The 22,927-nt window shown below is 36.5% G+C and overlaps 1 long non-coding RNA gene across 1 annotated transcript in view; it reads right to left on the bottom strand.

Annotated features, from left to right (window-relative positions):
- Window positions 1-22,927, bottom strand: part of LOC309810957 — a 175,858-nt gene that overhangs the window by 40,322 nt on the left and 112,609 nt on the right. The window lies entirely within an intron of this gene.

Below are 22,927 nucleotides of genomic sequence, written 5' to 3' on the forward strand. Positions count from 1 at the left end.
CAGGTTTATTCTGTGGTAAATGAAACATAACTTTAGGTCCTAATTTGTACAAGTGTCTTTCAAGGCTCTGGGAGGATCTAAAAATCTTGTATACATTATTGTAAACTCCCCCTTTCCCAAAATTGTATAAGTTTTCAGCAGTCAAAAAATTGGATTTGCCTTTGGGTGTTTACCCAGTCGAAGTTCACAGAGATGAACACGTTCCTTAGTAAACAGAGGAGTACCTATTGTTCTGCCAGGACTGCATGCTCATCAGAAGTGAAAAGCTATCTTTTTGAGATAGGCTATGTGACTTTCACCAAGAAGATGGAATGCAGAATCTCATTTCAAGGTAAAAATAGGATTCTACCAAGCCTTCGTTTACCTCTCAGAGGAAATAAAATATAGTTTACTAAGTATTATTGCTGTAATTTGTAAACTTCATAACTTCTCTCTTCTTTTTTTGTATTATACATAGACTGTTTTCCCATAGTGATTTACAGTAAAATGCCCAAATTAGTTTTAAGGCTGTGAAGAGCCCAGAAGCCTATGTCCTTTCTAGAGACAGTCTTGGATGAGCAGGACTGGAAAAAGCAGTGATAGAAACTTAAAGGAGAAAAATAAACTGATGAAGACCAAGGAACTATAAGAAGATGGAAGCAAGGTCAGAGAAAGAACAGTCAGAGCAGCTGAAAAGACTTGAACCATCATGGATACTTTCTCTAACACCTTGAACCATCATGGATACTTCCTCTAACACCTCACACTTAGGTTGACCCATCAAGAAATCTCATTGGCTCTTACTCTAAAATATTTCCAGAGCATATTCTCTTGTCATCTATTCTAGCACTACCGAGATGCTCCAAGCCATTATCCTTTCTTGTCTAATTATTTCAGCAGTCTCCTAACTACCCTCCCTAATGCTACCCTCACCCCCTGCTTATTCTCTGCATAGCAGTTAGAGAGATCCTTTTAAAATAGAAGTCAGATCACACTATTCTCTGCTCAGATTAAAATCTAGTCCTAAAAATGACCCACAAGGTCCTCTGTGATCTTCATATCCAACTGCACTCCTCTATCATCTTTCTGACTTACTTTTTATTTTTTCTTCCCTGATTACTGTGCTCCAGCAATACTGGCCTCCTTGCTGCTCCTTGACCACATCAGGCACACTTCTACCTCAGGGCCTTTCCACTTGCTGTTCTCCTCAGATATCCACATGAGTTATTTCCATCCTCCTTCAGGTCTGGCTTACATGTTACCTTTTAACCAACACCCCCTTTAGCCATAGTACCTTAAATTCCCTTCAGCATTGCCCAGCTCTCTTCCTTGATTTATTTTTCACATTAGCATTCACTGTCATCTATAACTGTGCATTTTATTTTACTTTATGTTTGCTCACTGTCTGCTACTCCACACGGGGTTATGAGGTCCATGAGGGCCAGGCTTTTGTCTTTTGCTTACTAATCACTTCCTGATACCTAGAATGGGATGGGCATCTAGTAACTGTTCAAAAAACCCTTGTGGAAAAAATGAATAAGTAAATGAATGACAGCAATAGAACAATACATGTGGGACTCTCAATTAGTTTCCTATTGTCTTCAGTATGAGCTTAACTTATTCGCAAGGCATTAAAATTCCTTCATAATGTGCCCTTAACTGATTTTTCCAGACTCATTTCTTATCATTCCCTCCTTATACTCTGCCATCCAGTGTGGAAAAGCTATCTATCCATTGTTTCCTTAACAAACCAGACACTTTCATGCCTCACTCTCTTGTTCATGCTGTGTCTCTTCCTGGAAAGTCTCTTTTTATCTTCCCTTCATTTTTTCCCTAGCTAACCCCTGCACATCTCTAGAGAACTAATTCCAATGCCTTTTCCCTCTGCAAAGTCGTCTGTGACTCTTCTCCACAGAATTAATTAACCCCCACACAATGCTCCCAGAGTAGATCTTACTTGTCTCCTTTAAAACAATCAAATTACATCACGGCTATTGATAACCCCAGCCTGGCATACAGTGTCTGACACATAATAAATATTTGCAGAATCAATCAATATATAAAAGCTCCATCTTTCTAGTCCCAAGACATCATGTTAATCCATAGTATTTCACCACTGACTTCTTGCCAACCTGGATATAACCACATTATTGTTGTGGTTCTTGATAATTAATATCCATTAAATGCTTACTACATGCCTTATACTGTTTCAAACACTTTACAAACATGATTTTATATCATCATAAGTGCTTGCTTTATCAGTCCTAGTCTTATCTGATATTAGAGTTGAGGAAACTGAGTCAGAGACAGTTAATAAAGATCTGCTTCCTGAATATGTGCTCTTGGCCACAAAAGTGTAGAATATTCCAGTTAATGGATTATCCAGAAAGCTTGTGCTGTGTAAGAAACTATCCAAATATATCACATCTTTCACTTTCTGAGCGCCATTAGTACAACATATCTTCACAAGGCATATAAACTCATTGGACTAAATAGTGATCCATGGAAAATATCTGAATGATTCTCTAAAATGAGTATAAAATTCAGGAAGATTTATGGAATTAACCAATGAAATAGTAGATATTTTCATAAATGATGAAAGAATGGAATGGATTTCTACTCTAAAAGAATGGATTTCTACTCTATCCTGTGAGTAGAAATTTTTATACAAGAAATTCCCATTCCTACACAAAAACAATTAGCTCCAAAAAAAATTGAGAATTTTTATCACTGTTCCCATTCAAGCTTCTTACTAGCCATCACCATCTTAACAGCCCTTATTGATCTCAAATAACTTTTCAAAGGGGAGGGTTAAAAAAATCCAAAACAAAACCAGAACCATGAAACAGGGTGATGTGTTTATGTATATATTAAGGGAGTTGTAGAATGAAAAGGGAATATTATCACTTTTTTCAGTAGTTCAAAGACAGTCCTATACTTAAATTCCATTTTAAGGGGCAATAAAACTAGAGTTTAAAAAGTTAGTTGGGAATTCCAGTTTCCAGTTCAGCATGTAACTTGAAAGTCATCACTCCATCCTAACAACAAGGAAATATCTGACCAAACTGAAAAATCAACAACCTTTCCTAGACATGTCAGGGAAGTGAAGTCACAGAGAAAACTACTGCCCCTGAAATGGGAGAGAAACTATACAACCAATGAGAGTAGAGTGAAATATTCAAAGTGCTGAGAGAAAAACAACAACAACAACACCAACCCAGAATACTATACCCTGAGAAATTATCCTTCAAAGGTGAAGGAGAAATAAAAACTTTCTCAGGCAAATAAAAATTGAGGAAATTTGTTGCCAGTACACTTGCCTTGCAAGGAATGTAAAAAGAAGATCTTCAGTGAGAAAGAAAATGATGTAGGTCAGAAACTCATATACATAAAGAAAGGAAGAGCATTAAAGAAAGAATAAGTGGAAGTAAAACAAAATCTTTTATTTCTCAAGTTCTTAGTTGATCTATTTGTTCAAAATAATAATAGCAACAATTATGTATCTATATATACATGTGTGTATACAAAACTCCAATGAAAGAAATCAAAGTAACTAAGTAATTGGTGTAATATTCAATGTTCATATATAGGAAAACTCCATATTGGCAAGAAGTCAGTTATTTCCAACTTGACCTTCAGACTCAAAATAATTCCAATCCAAATCCCAGCAAGTTATTTGGTGGGTATCAATAAACAAATTATAAAATTTTATGGAGAGGCAAAAACTCAGAATCGCCAGGACAGTGTTGAAGGAAAAGAACAAAGTCAGAAGGTTGACACTATGCAACTTTAAGACTTACTATAAACCATTTACATTAGCACAGTAATCAAGACTATGCCATATCATTGAAACAATAGACAAACAGATTAATGGCACAGCATAGAGAGCCCCAAAATAGGCCCACACAAATATAGTCAACTTTACAAAGGAGCAAAAGCTTTATAGTTGAAATAGTCTTTTCAACAATGGTGTCAGAACAACTAGAAATCCACATGCAAAAAAAAAAGAAAGCATCTAGACATAGATGTTACACCCTTTACAAAAATTAACTCAGCTGCATCATATACCTAAATGTAAAATGCAAAACTATAAAATTCTTAGAAGACGACATAAGAGAATACCTAAATGACCACAGGTATGTGATGACTTTTTAGATACAACATCAAAGAAATAATCCATGAAAGAAGGCATTGATAAGATGAACTTCATTAAAATTAAAACTTCTACTTTGTAATAAACATTGTCAAGGGAATGAGAAAAAAAAACCACAGGTTGGGAGGAAATATTTGCAAAAGTCTGATAAAGAACTATTACGCAAAATATACAAAGGACTAAACACTCAACAATAAGAAAACAAACAATTCAATTTAAAAATGGGCCAAAGACCTGAACAGGCACATCAACAAAGAAGATATACAGATGGCAAATACACATGTGAAAAGACAGTCCACATAACATGTACTTAAAAAAATAACAATGATATACTACTACACCTCTTTTAGAATGGTCAAATCCAAAACACTAATAGCACCAATTGCTGGTGAGGATGTGGAGCAACAGGAACCTTCATTCATTGGTAATGGGAATGCAAAATGTTACAGCCACTATGGAAGACATCTTGGAAATTTCTTACAAAACTAAACATAGTCCTACCATATGATTCAGCAATTGTGCTCCTTGGTATTTAACCTAAAGGGCCTGAAAACTTATGTCCACCCAAAAACCTTCACATGGATGTTTATAGCGGCTTAACTCATAACTGTCAAAATTTTGAGGCAACCAAGATGTCCTTCAGTAGGTGAATGTGTAGATAAACTGTGGTACATCCAGACAGTGAAATATTATTCAGTGCTAAAAATAAACGAGTTATCAAGCTATGAAAAGCTATGGAGGAAACATGAACACATATCACTAAGTAAAGGAAGTCAATCTGAAAAGGCTACATACTTTAGGATTCCAATTGTATGACATTCTGGAAAAGGCAAAACTATGGAAACAGTTAAAGGATCAGTAGTTGCCAGTGGTTAGGGGTCAGGCAGGGGTTAATAGGTAGAGCAGAGAGGATTTTTAGGGCAGTGAAACTATTCTATATAATTCTATAATGGTGGATACACATCATTATACATTTTTCAAAACCCACTGAAACATACAAGATAAAGAGTGAACTCCAATGCAAACTATGGACTTGGGTGATAATGATGTGTCATGTAGGTCCACTGATTGTAACAATGAACCACTCTGGTAGAAGATGCGGTAGGCTATGCATGTATTGGGGGACAGAGGGTATATGAAAAATCTCTGTATCTCTCACCTAGTTTTTCTCTGAACCTTAAACTGCTTTAGAAAATAAAGTCTATTTTTTTTTAGTTAGATCTTCAGTACCAGTTTTTATATATAAAATTCACAGTTTTTACTTTATAACTAAATTCCTGCTTTAAAAATAATCAAAAGAAATAGTTGGACTTTTTAAAGGCTTTCTTCCTATACCCATTAATTCATACTTTTATTAAATGTTTTGTTTAGGATTAAATCTCTTTTACAATAACTGTATTTAGGTGTCACCCTATTTGAACCAGAATTCTTTCTCTGTCTCCCTCTTTGAGTCTGACAAAAGACATTAAATAAATCAGAGTGTATAGAGTACATTTTTAAAAGTGAGGAGAAGCATTTGCTTCTCTTCAATCTCTTCTAAAGTGGCTTTAAAAAAATAACTAGGATGAAGGAAAAACTTGTCTATATTTAAAATTCTTAACTGTTAAAAAGATAAAGATAAAATTTCAGATCCCTCTTAACAGCACAAAATGGCTGGGCAGCACCTCTCTGGGTTGTATGGATTTTGGATTATGTCATAAAAGATGACATTTTCTTGATTGAGGTGAAAGGTGGAACTAACCTAGGAGATGAACTCATGGGTAATTCTGTAGATAAACACTTTCAGAGTAGAACTGTAAATGTAATTTTCTGATGAAAACCTAGTTTTGTTTGTTTGTTTGTTTGTAAGGCTTCCAATCAAAAGTCATTTGAAAACTTCTGGCAAATGAATCTGCAAGATTAGGAAGAATTGAAAGAGATTTGAAAGGAACACGGTATTGGAAAAGATTTAGAATTATTCTCCAATAGACTTTTCCCTGTCTGTCTTTACCAATCTGGCTTACACAGTGCCTCGGAGAAATATTTCTAATCCGTAATAATGAACAGGAAACTACAATGTACCATGACTCAGGTCAAAGTTCAGAACTAAACTCAGAATGCTGTTTACATTCCTTTGTGGTAAAATCTGGATCATATACTCACTTTAGGAAAAGTTCTGGATACTGTGATTTAAAATATCTATTGAGAGACAGATATGCTTGTAGCAAATGATATCTGCTTTATAAATGTTGTAAATGCTGTCTCCCCAATCACGTCTGCCACCACTAGTACCCAATTTTTTTAAGTTAGATAAAGCCATAGTCATTTGTGAAGGGGGTCCATGATGGCACAAATGTAGAAGTTATATTTCTTCCACTGTTTATCTTTCTATGTACACAGTTCATTTCTTTCATAAAATATGTTAACCATAAAAAAGAATGAGAAGAGTCTCTTTGCAATTAATTATTCATTTTAAACACACACACACACACACACACAATATAGTAAAACAACGTCAAAATCAGTATTTCATTTCACTGGCTTTCTAACACCCTAAGGAAACCACTCTACCGCATTTTGAAGAAATCTTCGCTCTCAAATTGGAGAGCTACTTATGGAGGAGCACAAGAATTATAAGGGGTTAAAACTGGTCACCATGAGAGCAAATAGATATCTGCAGGAATGTGTTTTTTTGCTCCCAAGATCCAACTAGACCATCCCTATTGATCCTGAAGGCAGTTAATCAGACTACAAAATTTTTACTTAGTTCTGGACAAGTACGTTGGCTTAATAACACAGTATCTTGCTTTTCAACAATCCTTTATATAATATCCTTTTTTTCTCCATACTGGTTGTTTTCCCAGCTATGACATATCTGGTTCATTTTTGTTTACATTTACTGAAAGAGGTACCACTAGAGTGGGCCTTTTTAAAGAAAGTCTTATCATTTACAGTCACAGCAAACCCATTAACATTTCCAAATTAATTATGATCTGAAATGATCTTTATGGCTTGCATACTATGACTGGTATTTCTTTTTGCTGCTACTGATTTCCACAACTACTAAATGTGCAAATTAAAGTGGTTAGGGGATGTATAAGGAATCGTATAAATTAAGTATCAAAATACAAAAGATTATTTTCTTAATAAGTGAATACTTCAGGAAAAAGATGCAATGTATATTTTGATAAAAACTTCACCAAGAAAACAGGTTTCAATATTATTTTTGTTTACTTTAAGTTGTCAGTCATTAAAATTCACTAATGATTATAAAATCATTTACCAATCCAACCAGACTTACAAGATTTTCAATGGAGAAAAGAAAAATTACCATCTGCAAGTTCCTATGATAGGCAAATCTCATTTGCAAAGCAACACGAAAATGTTTATTTGGTGAGATTGATTAAAAGCATAAATATTCATCAACTCCTCTGTTTCAGTCCTTTCTCTTCTTTTATTCTGCTAGCAACACTGACAAGTAAGGTCCTATAGTATAATACTTACTTAATCAAATGCAAGCAGAAGTATACCTAACTTTATAACCATTGAGAAAGTTATTCAAAAAGCTAGAACAGAGACTAATATCTTGAAATTCTTTTTTCATTCTTTATGGATAAGGTACTACAACAAAAATGAATCTTATATTCCACGAAAGAGCATTTTCCCTCTGTTTAAACAGGAAATATTTATCAACTCAAGTTTCAAATTATTTTACTTTGTTTAATTTTTTTTTCTATCAACTTTACTGCAGACACTGAGATCATAGAGGTGTGACTAAGGAATTACATCTTCAGTACCCTTCCAACAAGGTGACCACTTGCAAGAACTCCAGTTCTCAGAAACAGTGACTCATACCCTGATCAAGCACATTAAAGGTCATCTAAGTAATGCCAGGAAAGGATGTGGCTCCTTGCCAAGGCTTCTCTTCCCAGTTTATAAGTGGAAACAGTGTTCATGCTTCAAAATGAGCACATATAGTTTTATTTACAAACTTTAGTGTTTCAGCCAGCCATCAGATTGATATCACTAATGAAGTATTCTGAACTAGTTCAGCAACACCCAGAACATCAAGACGTTGAGATTTGTGGCAGTCACAGCACTGAAATTAGATGGGCGTCTGGTTTGACATAGGGCTAGAAGCAAAAAATTATTATATTATACAATAATCATATTCTAATGCTTATTTTAACATTTCCTGAAGTGAATGACAAGAGTAGAATATCATTAACATGGCTCTACAATTTAACACAGCAACTCTCTTGAAAAGAAAAGAACATTGGCTTTTGTCATAATTCCATTAAGTATACCAATTTGAATGACTGATGAATGGCACTTTACTACTTTCCTGTCTTTAAATTTTAGCAGCATGGTGGGAATGACTTTTTGAACTTGTGTCCACATGCATATTTTACTGAAGAGTCTTGTTTCACATTTTAAATGGGTGCCTGAAATAGTGCTGTAAAGGAAGACAGAAATGCCGTTGACTATTTCAAGTAAAACTACATCCTTGTTGACAGCTGAATTAGCCACCTGAGAACGTGGTATCTGAGTTACAGAAAGGCTGAAAACTAAGAAAAACAAGTAGGAACAATAAAGGGATGGCTGTCATTCAGGAGATCACAAATGTGACTGAAACTATCTAGATTCAGCTATCTTATAGCTCCAGTATTCCTTGTCCCTTTCCTTTTACCATCTCCTGCCTACATTTATTTTGTTGACATTTCCCTCTTTTTCCTAGCAAAATTATTCTGTATGTTGAAATTTACTATGGATCTGCAAAGAAACTAAAGTCATTGACCCTTTGGATTTTGCTGTGAATGAAATCCTTGGTCTAAATGCCTCTCTTCATTTCATTTTCCATACACCACTGGCTTAATTGCCCTTTTCTTCCTTGAGAATATATATATATATATTTTGTTTGTTTGTTTGTTTGTTTGTTTGTTTTGGTTTGGTTTGGTTTGGTTTTTTGCGGTACGCGGGCCTCTCACTGTTGTGGCCTCTCCCATTGCGGAGCACAGGCTCCAGACGCGCAGGCTCAGCGGCCATGGCTCACGGGCCCAGCCGCTCCGTGGCATGTGGGATCCTCCCGGACCAGGGCACGAACCCGTGTCCCCTGCATTGGCAGGTGGACTCTCAACCACTGCGCCACCAGGCAAGCCTGAGAATATATATATTTTAAAATTCTAATTCTTAAATATATTTCTATACCTGCAACCATGCTAAATGTACCTGGAGAAAAGCACCACAACCACATAGATTATGTGTTTAAATTCATTTTAAATTCATGACCATGAACTTTAAGGACTCCCATACTGGTGTCCAGCAATTCTACAACACTTCATCTGTCCAATCACTAGTCCACTTTCCTAGGTAAATTCTGTAAATTCTCTTTCCAAACCTAAAACACCTTCTCCCCCATTTCTACTCTCAGGCACAGACTCTGCTTTCTATCTCACAGAGAAAATAAAAGCATAGAGAAGGTAACTTCCTCGAGCTCCCACTACCATATCTACCTAGCAACCATAATTTGTACTCACGTACTTGCCTCCCTTTCAGTTACAATAGATGGACTCCTTAAGTTTTTAAGGTCATTACCTTCACCCTCCACTTTTGCATTAGATCTCAGAAATTCTTATCTGCCTGGGCACATTGTTTCAGTAATTTTTTACTTTGATCTGCTTCATCATTTTCTATTTTCCCATCAGTCATACAAACATGTTGCTTATTTCTTCCATTAAAAAATAATAAAAACTTTTTTTAGCCCTATATTCCTGATTCCTTTCTCCAATTCATGGCAAAATTCTCAAAATAATTGTCTATATTCCTCCATTTTCTCTTAAGCCCATTCCAGTCAGGCTTTTTCCCCACCACTATACCAAAATGGTCCTGTAGGTCATAGGTGATGCCCACAATGCCAAATCTAGTGGTCAATTCTCAATCCTCCATCTCTTTAGCCATCAGAAGCATTTAACCCAGTGAATCACTCCCTCAATATTTAGTACAGTCTTTACACTGGCTTTTCCTCCAGCCTCAGTGAGGGCTCCCTCCCAGCCCATTTGGCTACTTCCCCTCCTTCTCCCCAACATCTTTTTTTTAACATCTTTATTGGAGTATAATTGCTTTACAATGGTGTGTTCTCCCCAACATCTTGATGTTGGAATGTCACAAGGCTCAGCCCTTTGTTCTTGCCTCTAGCCGCATTCATTTTCTTGGAAGATTCATTCAGTCTCTTTCAAAATCTCAACCAGGCTTTAACTACAATTATGTGAAGATGACTGTCATATTATATCTTCAGTTCAGACTTCTGAACTCCAGACTCTTATGCCCGATTGTTTATACGCATCTCTACTTGGATGTCTATTAGGCATCTCAAATTTAAAATGTCCTAAACTGATATTTCCCCTCAAATCTGCTTTACTCATACTTCCCATATCAGTTTATGACAACTTCATCCTTCTCATTGCCCAGATCAGATACTGAAAGCCATTCTTAACTCCCCTCTTTCTTTCACATATCAAATTTAAGTATCAGAAAATTCTGATTTTCCTCTCCCAGGTCAGCCTCGTTACTGATCTCCCTCTTTCCTTGTTCCCTTACAGCCTCTTTCCAACACAGCACTCAAAGTGATTCTTTAAGAACTTGTGTTAAATCTCTCACCCTTATTTAAACGCTAATGATGTTACATTTATTCCCTAGAGCGAGCCAGTAGCCTACAAAGTCTTATATGAACTAGTCCCTGTACTTCTGTGACTTCAGGTCCTCCTATGTTTTCTTGATCACTGTGTCTCAGCCTTACTGGTCACCCTGCTGCTCCTTGCACGGTAGCCATAATTCAGCCTTAGAGCCTTGCCTCTGTGGTTCCTACTGCCAATAATGATCAGCCCCTAACATATTGAATGGCTTCTCTCTCACCAATTTCAAGTGCTTACTCAAATGAGCCCTACACTGACTACCTTATTTAACATTGCATCCTGCCTCACACAATTTACTCACTTTATGTTCCTATTCCATGGCTCCGCTTCACTTAACCATTTTATTTCATGCTATTTTCACTTAATTTTTGTTCATTATTTATTATAATGTTTTTCTATAAACCATGATAGGACAATTGTACAGCTGCCAAAAAGAAAATAAGAAATTAACGTAGATCCTTACTTTATGCCATATGAAACAAAACTAAAACTGTATCCTAGACCTAAAAGTAAAACCTAAAACTGTAAAACATCTAATCTAAAAGATAATGTCGCAAATAAAATCATCATTGTAACCTTGGGCTATGCAATTATTTCCTAAATAGAATGCAAAAACCAAACTTAAAAACTGGATAAATTAGACCTCATTAACGTTAAAAAGTTTTCCCTTTGAAAAACACTTAAAAATAAAAAAGCAAGATATAGACTGGGAGAAAATATTAGCAAAACTCATAACTGAAAAGGACATGTAGCCAGAAAAACTACTCAAATTCAAAAATAAGTAAACCAATATTCTAATATTTAAAAAGGGTGAAAGATTTGAACAGACACTTCTATTCAGAGGTATATAGCTATATGGATTTCCCCATCATCACAGACATAAAATGGCTAAATGAACAACTTGATAATATCAAGTGCTGACAAGGATGAGGAGCAACTGCAACTCTCATGCATTGCTGGTGGGAATGCAAATTATATAGTCTCTTGCTAACTATAAATCCATCAATAGCTCTCCTACTTATTTATTCAAGTAAATAAGAAAACATGTGTGAGAAGACCTTCAAGATGGCAGAGGAGTAAGACATGGAGATCACCTTCCTCCCCACAAATACATCAGAAATACATCTACATGTGCAACAACTACAGGACGCCTACTGAAATCTGGCAGAAGATGTCAGACTTCCCAAAAGGCAAGAAACTCCCCACTTACCTGGGTAGGGCAAAATAAAAAAGAAAAAATGTAGACAAAAGAATAGGGACAGGACCTGAACCTCAGGGAGGGAGCTGTGAAGGAGGAAAAGTTTCCACATACTATGAAACCCCTACACTGGTGGAAACGGTGGTGGGGAGGAAGCTTCAAAGCCACTGAGGAGAGCGCAGCAATAGGGGTGCAGAGAGCAAAGCAGAGAGATTCTTGCACAGAGGATGGGTGCCGACCAGAACTCACCAGTCCGAGAAGCTTGTCTGCTCACCTGCTGGGACAGGTGGGGTCTGGGAGCTGAGGTTCAGGCTTTGGAAGTCAGATACCAGTGAGAGGACTGGGGCTGGCCTGTGAACACAGCCTGAAGGGGGCTAGTGCACCACAGCTAGATGGGAGGGAGTCTGGGGAAAAGTCTGGAACTGCCTGAGAGGAAAGAGACCACTGTTTCTGGGTGTGCAAGGAGAGTGGGTTCAGAGCACCACCTAAATGAGATCCAGATACAGCAAGAGCTGCAGCTATCAGCGTGCACACCAGAGACAGGCATGAGACGCTAAGGCTGCTGCTGCAGCCACCAAAGAGCCTGTGTGTAAGCACAGGTCACTATCCACACCTCCCTCCCAGGAGCCTGTACAGCCCACCACTGCCAGGGTCCCATGATCCAGGGACAACTTCCCACACAATGCTCCTCCTCAGGCTGTTGCAACACCATGCGGCCGCTGCTGCCACAGGCTCTCCCTGCATTCCATACCCCTTTCTCCCCCAAGCCTGAGTGAGCCAGAGCCCTGTAATCAGCTGCTCCTTTAACCCCATCCTGAGTGAAGAATAGATGCCCTCAGGAGACCTACATGCAGAGGCAGGGCCAACTCCAAAGCCAAACCCCAGGAGAATTGTGAACAAAGAAGAGAAAGGGAAATTTCTCCCAACAGCCTCAGGGGCAGTGAATTAAATCTCCACAATCAATTTGATGTAGCCTGTATCTGTGGAATACCTGAATAGACAAAGAATCATCCCAAATTGAGGCGGTGGACTTTCAGGGCAACTGTAGACTTGGGGTTGGCTTTCTGCATCTGATTTGCTTCTTATTTTATGTTTATCTTAGTTTAGTATTTAGAGCTTATTATCATTGGTAGATTTGTTTATTGATTTGGTTGCTCTCATCCTTTTTTTCTTTTATATATATTTTTTCTTTTTTTTCTTTTTCTCTTTTTGTGAGTGTGTATGTGTATGCTTCTTTGTGTGATATTGTCTGTATAGCCTTGCTTTTACCATTTGTCCTAGGGTTCTCTGTCTGTTTGGTTTTTTTTTTTTTTCTTTTTAGTACAGTTTTTAGCACATGTTGTAATTGGTGGATTTATTTTTTTTGGTTTGGCTGCTCCCTTCTTTATTTCTTTCTTTTTATTTTTTTACTTTTAATTTATTTTAGTTTAATAATTTTTTAATATTTTTTTATTTTAATAACTTTCTTATTTTCTTTTTTTCTTTCTTTCTTTCTTTTTTTCTCCCTTTCCTTCTGAGCCATGTGGCTGACAGCAACTTGGTGCTCCAGCTGGGTGTCATGCCTGTGCCTCTGACGTGGGAGACCCGAGTTCAGGACACTGGTCCACTAGAGACCTCCCAGCTCCACATAAAATGAAATGGTGAAAGCTCTCCCAGAGATATACATCTCAATGCTGAGATAAAGCTCCACTCAATGACCAGCAAGCTACAGTGCTGAACACCCTATGCCAAACAATTAGCAAGACAGGAACACAACCCCACCCATCAGCAGAGACTCTGCCTAAAATAATAATGTCACAGACACCTCAAAACACACCACTGGACGTGGTCCTGCCCACAAAAAGGCAAGATCCAGCCTCATCCACCAGAACACAGGCACTAGTCATCTCCACCAAAAAGCCTGAACAACCCACTGAACAAACCTTAGCCACTGGGGGCAGACACCAGAAAAAATGGAAACTAAGAACCTGCAGCCTGAGAAAAGGATACCCCAAACACAGTAAGTTAAGCAAAATGAGAAGACAGAGAAACACACAGCAGATGAAGGAGCAAGGGAAAATCTCACCAGGACAAAGAAATAAGAGGAAATAGGCAGTCTACCTGAAAAAGAATTCAGAGTAATGATGGTCAAGATGATCCAAAATCTTGAAAATAGAATGGAGATGATGGCCATTCTGACCGGGGTGAGATGATATCTCATTGTAGTTTTAATTTGCATTTCTCTAATGATTAATGATGTTGAGCATTCTTTCATGTGTTTGTTGGCAATCTGTATATCTTCTTTGGAGAAATGTCTATTTAGGTCTTCTGCCCATTTTTGGATTGGGTTGTTTTTTTGTTATTGAGTTGCATGAGCTGCTCTCACACCAGTCAGAATGGCCATCATCAAAAAATCTAGAAACAGTAAATGCTGGAGAGGGTGTGGAGAAAAGGGAACACACTTGCACTGTTGGTGGGAATGTGAATTGGTACAGCCACTATGGAGAACAGTATGGAGGTTCCTTTAAAAATTACAAATAGAACTACCACATGACCCAGCAATCCCACTACTGGGCATATACCCTGAGAAAACCATAATTCAAAGAGAGTCATGCACCAAAATGTTCATTGCAGCTCTATTTACAATAGCCAGGAGATGGAAACAACCTAAGTGTCCATCTTTGGATGAATGGATAAAGAAGATGTGGCACATATATACAATGGAATATTACTGAGCCATAAAAAGAAACGAAACTGAGTTATCTGTAGTGAGGTGGATGGACCTAGAGTCTGTCATACAGAGTGAAGTAAGTCTGAAAGAAAGACAAATACCATATTCTAACACATATATATGGAATCTAAGGGAAAAAATGTCATGAAGAATCTAGGGGTAAGATGGGAATAAAGACACAGACCTACTAAAGAATGGGCTTGAGGATATGGGGAGGGGGAAGGGTAAGCTGTGACAAAGTGAGAGAGTGGCATGGACATATATAAACTAACAAATGTAAAATAGATAGCTAGTGGGAAGCAGCCACATAGCACAGGGAGATCAGCTCGGTGCTTTGTGACCACCTATAGGGGTGGGATAGGGAGGGTGGGAGGGAGGGAGATGCAAGAGGGAAGAGATATGGGAACATATGTATATGTGTAACTGATTCACTTTGTTATAAAGCAGAAACTAACACACAATTGTAAAGCAATTATACTCCAATAAAGATGTAAAAAAACAAAACAAAAACCAACAAAAAAATTATTTTGGCTACAGTATGTCCTCTGCATTTCCTTATATTGGGTTGGCCGAAAAGTTTGTTTGGTTTTTTGCCCTTAGTTGTCTTTAACTTCATTTGAAACAATTTTGTTAGATTGTATTGTGACAGCTGTCAAATAAGCGTGCATTTAAAAAAAAACATCAAAATTGGTGAATTTTTGTGTTTCCATTTTAATATCGAATATGGAAAAAAGAAGCAACATTTTTGGCATATTATGCTTTATTTATTTCAAGAAAGATAAGAACACAACTGAAATGCAAAAAACAAGATTTGTGCTGCTTATGGAGAATGTGCTGTGACTGACTGAACATGTCAAAAGTGGTTTGCGAAGTTTTGTGCTGGATATTTCTCGCTGGACAGTGCTCCAAGGTCGGGTAGACCAGTTGAAGTGGATAATGATCAAATAGAGACTTTAATTGAGAACAATCAACGTTATACCACACGGGAGATAGTCAACATATTCAAAGTATCCAAATCAAGCGTTGGAAATCATTTGCACCAGCTTGGTCATGTTCATCACTTTGATGTTTGGGTTCCATGTAAGTTAAGCGAAAAAAACCTGCTTGACCGTATTTCCACATGTTATTCTCTATTTCAATGTAATGAAAACATTCCATTTTTAAAACAAATTGTGACAGGTGATAAAAAGTGGATACTGTACAATAACGTGGAATGGAAGAGACCGTGGGGGAAGTGAAATGAACCACCACCAACCACACCAAAGGCCAGTCTTCATCTGAAGAAGGTGATGTTGTGTATGTGGTGGGATTGGAAGGGAGTCCTCTATTATGAGCTCCTTCCAGAAAACCAAACGATGAATTCCAACAACTACTGCTCCCAATTAGACCAAGTGAAAGCAGCACTCGACGAAAAGCATCCAGAATTAGTCAACAGAAAATGCATAATCTTCCATCAGAATAACACAAGACTGCATGTTTCTTTGATGACCAGGCAAAAACTGTTACAGCTTGGCTGGGAAGTTCTGATTCATCCGTAGTATTCATCAGACATTGCACCTTCAGATTTCCATTTATTTCGGTCTTCACAAAATTCTTTTAATGGAAAAACTTTCCATTCCATGGAAGACTGTAAAGGCACCTGGAACAGTTCTTTGCTCAAAAAGATAAAAAGTTTTGGAAAGATGGAATTATGAAGTTGCCTGAAAAATGGCAGAAGGTAGTGGAACAAAATGGTGACTACATGGTTCAATAAAGTTCTTGGTGAAAATGAAAAATGTGTCTTTTATTTTTAGTTAAAAACCAAGGGAACTTTTTGGCCAGCCCAATACATTTTAGGATCTGCGTGGCAAGTTCTACAAAATAGCTAGCTGGGATTTTGATTGGGATTGGCATTGCATCTATTAATTGGGGAGAACTAACATCTTAACAATATTGAGTCTTTCAATCCATGAACAAGATATTTTTCTTTAATCTTTAATTTCACTCACCAATTTTTTATACTTTTCAGTGAATAGGTTTTGCAAATACTTTGTTGAATTTATCCTTAAGTATTTCATGATTTTGATGCCAGTATATAAATATAATGGTATTTAAAATTTTCATTTTCTAATTTTTCAGTATGTAGGAATACAAGTGGTGTTGTATATGGGAAAAAAAAGAATGTAGAAAATTAAGAAACGTTTAACAAGGACCTAGAAGAACTAAAGATCAAACAAACAATGATGAACAATACAATAAAAGAAATTAAAACTTCTCTAGAAGTAATCAATAGCAGAAAAAGTGAGGCAGAAGAACGGATAAGAGACCTGGAATATAAAAGAGTGGAAATAAATACTGAAGAGCAGAATAAAGAAAAAAGAATGAAAAGAATTGAGAACAGTCTCAGAGACCTCTAGGAAAACAATAAATGCACCAATATTCGAATTATATGTGTCCGAGAAGAAGAAGAGAAAAGGAAAGGGACAGAAAATATTTGAAAAGATTGTAGTTGAAAACTTCCTTAATATGGAAAAGAAAATAGTCAATCAAGTCCAGGAAACACAGAGAGTCACATATAAAATAAATCCAAGGAGAAACACACCAAGACATATATTAATCAAACTATCAAAAATTAAATACAAAGAAAAAATATTAAAAGCAGCAAGAGAAAAACAACAATTAACATACAAGGGAATCCCCATAATGTTAACAGCTTATATTTCAGCAAAAACTCTGCAAGCCAGAAGGGAGTGGCAGGACATATTTAAAGTGAGGAAAGGGAAAAACCTACAATCAAGGTTACTCTACCCAGCAAAATGTCATTCAGATTCAATAGAGAAATTAAAAGTTTTACAAAAAAGCAAAAGCTAAGGGAATTCAGCACCACCAAACCAGATTTACAACTAATGCTAAAGGAACTTCTCTATGCAGGAAACACAAGAGAAGGAAAAGACCTACAATAACAAACCAAAAACAATTAAGAAAATGGTAATAGAAACATACATATTGATAACTACCTTGAATTTAAATTGATTAAATACTCCAACCAAAAGACACAGACTGGCTGTATGGATACAAAAACAAGACGTGTATATATGCTGTCTACAAGAGGCCCAATTCAGACTTAGGGACACAAACAGACTGAAAGTGGAGATGGAAAAAGATATTTCATGCAAATGGAAATCAAAAGAAAGCTGGAGTAGCACTTCTCATATCAGACAAAATAGATATTAAAATAAAGACTATTACAAGAGACAAAGAAGGACACTACATAGTGATCAAGGGATCAATCCAAGAAGAAGATATAATAATTGTAAATACTTATGCACCCAACATAGGAGCACCTCAATACATAAGGCAAATGCTAACAGCCATAAAAGGGGAAATGAACAGTAACACAATCATAGTAGGGGACTTTAACACTCCACTTTCACCTATGGACAGATCATCCAAAGTGAAAATAAATAATGAAACACAAGCTTTAAATGATACATTAAACAAGATGGACTTAATTGATATTTATAGGATATTCCATCCAAAAACAACAGAATACACTTTCTTCTCAAGTGCTCATGGAACATTCTCCAGGACAGACCATATCTTGGGTCACAAATTAAGCCCTGATAAATTTAAGAAAATTGAAATCATATCAAATATCTTTTCTGACCACAATGCTATGAGACTAGATATCAATTACAGGAAAAAATTGGTAAAAAATACAAACACATGGAGGCTAAACAATACACTACAAAATAACCAAGACATCACTGCAGAAATCAAAGAGGATATCAAAAAATACCTAGAAACAAATGACAATAAAAACACGATGACCCAAAACCTATGGGATACAGCATAAGAAGTTCTAAGAGGGAAGTTTATAGCAATACAATCCTACTTCAAGAAAGAAGAAACATGTCAAATAAACAACCGAAACTTACACCTAAAGCAATCAGAGAAAGAAGAACAAAAAAAAAAAATCCAAAGCTAGCAGAAGGAAAGAAATCATAAAGATCAGATCAGAAATAAATGAAAAACAAATGAAGGAAACAAGAGCAAAGATCAATAAAACTAAAAGTTGGATATTTGAGAAGATAAGCAAAATTGATAAATCATTAGCCAGACTCAACAAGAAAAAAAGGGAGAAGACTCAAAGCAATAGAATTAGAAATGAAAAAGAAGAAGTAACAACGGACACTGCAAAAATACAAAGAATCATGAGGGATTACTACAAGCAACTATATGCCAATAATATGGACAACCTGGAAGAAATGGACAAATTCTTAGAAAAGCACAACCTTCTGAGACTAAACCAGGAAGAAAAAGAAAATATAAGAAGTCCAATCACAAGCACTGAAATTGAGACTGTGAGTAAAAATCATCCAACAAACAAAAGCGCAGGACCAGATGGCTTCATAGGCAAATTCTATCAAACAGTTAGAGAAGACCAAACACCTATCCTCAAACTCTTGTAAATTATAGCAGAGGGAGGAACACTCCCAAACTCATTCTACGAGGCCACCATCACCCTGATACCAAAACCAGAAAAAGATGTCAGAAAGAAAGAAAACTACAGGCCAATATCACTGATGAACATACATGCAAAAATCCTCAACAAATACTAGCAAACAAAATCCAACAGCACATTAAAAGGATCATATACCATGATCAAGTGGGGTTTATCCCAGGAATGCAAGGATCCTTTGAGGTATGCAAATCAATCAAAGTGATAAACCATATTAACAAATTGAAGGAGAAAAACCATATGATCATCTCAATAGTTGCATAAAAAGCTTTTGACAAAATTCAACACCATCCAGAAAGTAGCTATAGAGGGAACTTACCTCAACATAATAAAGGACATATATGACAAACCCACAGCCATCATCATTCCTAATGGTGAAAAACTGAAACCATTTCCTCCAAGATTATGAACAAGACATGGTTGTCCACTCTCTCAACTATTATTCAACATACCTTTGGAAGTTTTAGCCACAGCAATCAGAGAAGTAAAAGAAATAAAAGGAATCCAAGCTGGAAAAGAAGTAAAGCTGTCACTGTTTGCAGATGACATGATTCCATACATACAGAATCCTTAAGATACTACCAGAAAACTACTAGAAATAATGAATGAATTTGGTAAAGTAGCAGGATAAAAAATTAATGCACAGAAATCTCTTGAATTCCTATACACTAATGATGAAAAATCTGAAAGAGAAATTAAGGAAACACTCCCATTTACCACTGCAACAAAAAGAATAAAATACCTGGGAATAAACCTACCTAAGGAGACAAAAGACCTGTATGGTGAAAACTATAAGACACTGATAAGGGCTTCCCTGGTGGCACAGTGGTTGAGAGTCCGCCTCCTGATGCAGGGGACGCGGGTTCGTGCCCCGGTCCAGGAAGATCCCACATGCTGCGGAGCAGCTGGGCCCGTGAGCCATGGCCACTGAGCCTGTGCATCCGGAGCCTGTGCTCCGCAACAGGAGAGGCCACAACAGTGAGAGGCCCACGTACCACAAAAAAAAAGACACTGATAAAAGAAATTAAAGATGATACAAATAGATGGAGAGATATACCATGTTCTTGAATTGGAAGAATCAACATTGTGAAAATGACTATACTACCAAAAGCAATCTACACATTCAAAGCAATCCCTATCAAACTACCAATGGAGTTTTTCATGGAACTAGAACAAAAAATTTCAGAATTTGTATGGAAACACAAAAGGCCCCGAATAGCCAAAGCAATCTTGAGAAAGAAAAATGGAGCTGGAGGAATCAGACTCCTGGATTTCAGACTATACTACAAAGTTACAGTAATCAAGACAGTATGGTATTGGCACCAAAACAGAAATATAGATCAATGGAACAGGATAGAAAGCACAGAGATATACCCACAAACATATCCTCACCTTATTTTTCATAAAGAAGGTAAGAATATACAATGGAGAAAAGACAGCCTCTTCAATAAGTGATGCTGGGAAAACTGGATAGCTAGACGTTAAAGAATGAAATTAGAACACTCCGTAACACCATACACAAAAATAAACTCAAAATGGATTAAAGACCTAAATGTAAGGCCAGACACTATAAAACCCTTAGAGGAAAACATACACAGAACACTCTATGACATAAATCACAGCAAGATCCTTTTTGTCCCACCTCCTAGAGAAATGGAAATAAAAACAAAAATAAACAAATGGGACCTAATGAAACTTAAAAGCTTTTGCACAGCAAAGGAAACCATAAACAAGACAAAAAGACAACTCTCAGAATGGGAGAAAATATTTGCAAATGAAGCAACTGACAAAGGATTAATCTCCAAAATTTACAAGCAGCTTATGCAGCTCAATATCAAAAATACAAACAAGCCAATCCAAAAATGGGCAGAAGACTTAAACAGACATTTCTCCAAAGAAGATATACAGATTGCCAACAAACACATGAAAGAATGCTCAACATCACTAATCATTAGAGAAATGCAAATCAAAACTACAATGAGGTATCACCTCACACTGGTCAGAATGGCCATCATAAAAATATCTACAAAAAATAAATGCTGGAGAAGGTGTGGAGAAAAGGGAACTCTCCTGCACTATTGGTGGGAATGTAAATTGATACAGCCACTATGGAGAACAGTATGGAGGTTCCTTAAAAAACTAAAAATAGAACTACCATATGAACACGCAATCCCACTACTGGGCATATACCGTGAGAAAACCATAATTGAGAAAGAGTCATGTACCACAATGTTCATTGCAGCTCTGCTTACAATAGCCAGGAAATGGAAGCAACCTAAGGGTCCATTGACAGATGAATGGATAAAGAAGATGTGGCACATAAATACAATGGAATATTACTCAGCCGTAAAAAGAAATGAATTGAGTTGTTTGTAGTGAGGTGGATGGACCTGGAGTCTGTCATACAGAGTGAAGTAAGTTAGAAAGAGAAAAACAAATACCGTATGCTAACTCACATATATGGAATAAAAAAAAAGTTTCTGAAGAACCTAGGAGCACGACAGGAATAAAAATGCAGACGTAGAGAATGGGCTTGAGGATACGGGGAGGGTGAAGGGTAAGCTGGGATGAAGTGAGAGAGTGGCATGGACATATATACACTACCAAATGTAAAACAGAGAGCTAGTGGAAGCAGCCACATAGCACAGGGAGATCAGCTCGGTGCTTTGTGACCACCTAGAGGGGTGGGATAGGGAGGATGGGAGGGAAAAGCAAGAGGGAGGAGATATGGGGATATATGTATTCATATAGCTGATTCTCTTTGTTATAAAGCAGAAACTAACACACCATTGTAAAGCAATTACACTCCAATAAAGATATTAAGAAAAGAAAACATATTTACACACAAAGACCTCTACATGAATGTTTATACTTTATTCATCATTACCAACACCTGGAAACAACACAAATGTCCATCACCTGGTGAATGGATTAAAAAGGAAATAAAAAATGTGTGGCTCATTTTTAAAACAGAATACTATTCAACAATAAAAAGAAAAAACTGCTGATACATGCACAACATGGGTGAATTTCAAAATTATTAGGCTAAATGAAAACATGGGGCTGATGATCACCTACAGAGGAGAATAGTTTTACTTTTTGTGGTGACAAGTTTTTCTTTAACTCCATTGTGGTGATGGTTATGCAACTATATATGTTTATTCAAACTCATGTAACTATATACTTTAATATGATGGGTCTTACTGTACATAGAGTAACATAATAAATGACATAAAGAAGAAACAAAGAGGTTAAAATAAGTAGAAATAAGTAAACAATAAAACAACAAATCATGAAGTTAACAAGAAAATGTGAAATCTGGATTTCATTTAAATATATTTCAAATAAATTTAAAGGCAAGAGAGAAGAAATCTGTAATATATTAAATAACATGTATTAATTCTTAAATGTATGAAGAACTTCTGAAAATCATTAAGAACATAAAAAATCATTAGAAAAAATGAACAAATGGTAATAATAATGGTCACCATAGAGAAAAAATTCAAACAGCAAAAATACTTCCAAGAAATACTAAGATCACAAGTAATCAGGGAAATGAAAATAAATATAAGATTTTTTTCTCAATCATGTTGCTGGCATAAATTAATAGTTTGATAAGACCTAGTGCAGGTGAGGGAAAAGTCTCTTTCTTAGGAAAAAATCACGGTCATTCTATTCATGGCAGAATGCAGTGGTATAGTTTACTTAGCAGGTA

The sequence above is a fragment of the Mesoplodon mirus genome (genome assembly GCF_964341445.2).
Source record: "Mesoplodon mirus genome assembly, chromosome: 10".
NCBI classification, from domain to species: domain Eukaryota; kingdom Metazoa; phylum Chordata; class Mammalia; order Artiodactyla; family Ziphiidae; genus Mesoplodon; species Mesoplodon mirus.